The sequence below is a fragment of the Gavialis gangeticus genome, unplaced genomic scaffold (assembly GCF_001723915.1).
Source record: "Gavialis gangeticus isolate Ggan-Ray unplaced genomic scaffold, GavGan_comp1, whole genome shotgun sequence".
NCBI classification, from domain to species: Eukaryota; Metazoa; Chordata; order Crocodylia; family Gavialidae; genus Gavialis; species Gavialis gangeticus.
The window spans coordinates 144431810-144433243 of record NW_017729032.1 but is presented as its reverse complement, the minus strand read 5'-3'; the positions used below and the strand labels follow the sequence as shown (position 1 = coordinate 144433243).

The following is a 1434-nucleotide window of genomic DNA, read 5'->3' as shown; positions in this document are numbered from 1 at the left end:
AAAAGTAAAGAAGCCAGAGGCTGGTCTGGTATGCATACAAGACAGGCAGTCAGTGAAAATGTAGATTGAGGAGTCAATGGGTGAGAGACTGGCTGGGTGGCAGGGAGAGAAGGGGGATGAGTAGTGGAGAAGTACCTGGGAAGTCAGCTGTCAGGCAGGTTATAATGTGTCAGAAATCCAATGTCTATATTTAGTCCAGGGGTGTAGGTTGTCCATGATATATTTAGTCCACAATTTTTAGTGTCCAGGAGGTTGATGAAGTGGAGTTCATAGCCTCATCTCTGGGAAGCCTGACTTTTCTATAATTTTGGGATTCCGCTGAGTCTGCCAGCTTGAGTGATGATTTTCTAAAATATGAAGAGAAAAAGTGAAGCTGGCTTCTAGTTGTGAAAAGGGAGGGTTTCCCTGTTTCCTTGTTTGCCCTAGTTCCGGCATGTAGTATGGAGGGGAGACTGGAGTCACTAGGCTCTTGGCAACCAACAAATATTGGGTGGTGTATTGTTTCTATATAATATATGGTGACTAAAAACCCTTGACTTCTGTATTTTATAGTTATGATTGACTATGACATTTGTATTTAGTTGAATGTTACAATAGTGATTCCCAAAGCACAGCCAGAAAAAGGGGCTTCTAGATCACCCCAGGTATCCTTCCTTTTTAATCAAAAGCTTATTAAGGGAGTGCACTGATCTGAAAGAAATCCTGAGCACTGTCCAAGATCCACCTGCCAGGTGAGTTTGGGAACCACTGAGCTAGAGTTTGGTTGAGAGGCTTAATATTTCCTATGTCTCTGCCCTTTGTCCCTTCCCTAATGTTTAGTTCCTCCTCCAGTCTCTAGCCTTTTTCCCCTTGCCTTGTTTTAAAATACACTGAAGATACTTTAGCCTTGTCCCTTTCCCTGTAGGGATATGAGGGCTTTCTTTCTGCTCTGCCCCAGTGATCATAGGGTTTGATACAACAGGCTCAGGCATGAATTCCTTCTCTTTACTATGCAAAATGCAATAATGGTAGCAAATAGGAAGTGGTTTGCTAAGTCAGACTGTTTTTTTATCACTATTGCCAGTAATAACCACAAGGGAAAAAATGCAAACACCAAGTTCATTGTAAAGCTATATATGGGGAAAGTCACTTGTGCAATTCTTTTGCTGGCAAGACTACACTCTGTAAGTATCAGACTTTTTAATTAGATCTTCTGGGGTCTACTTTGGCTTCTGTAGCTAGATGAATTCAATATACTTCAAGGCTAAAAGCTTGATGCCTTATTCAGCTTTACTGCAGTGTAGTCAGTTTAATAGAATTTCCTATAAACAGCAACCTTATATGGGAACTAAGAGAAACACTTCTGTGGGGATGTCAGCATTGATCATTAATAATGTTAGCTTCCTGGCTCTGGCTGCTGTTAACATCCAGCAGCACCGTTAATAATAGTTTTAA

The 1434-nt window shown here is 41.1% G+C and overlaps 1 protein-coding gene across 1 annotated transcript in view; it reads left to right on the top strand.

The window, feature by feature from the left end:
• The first annotated feature begins 1098 nt into the window (after positions 1-1098).
• Positions 1099-1434, top strand: part of LIMS1 (LIM zinc finger domain containing 1) — a 76240-nt gene continuing 75904 nt past the window's right edge. The window contains exon 1 of the mRNA XM_019524741.1: positions 1099-1163. The gene's annotated coding sequence lies outside the window, so the exon portion shown is untranslated. The remainder of the gene's footprint in view (positions 1164-1434) is intronic.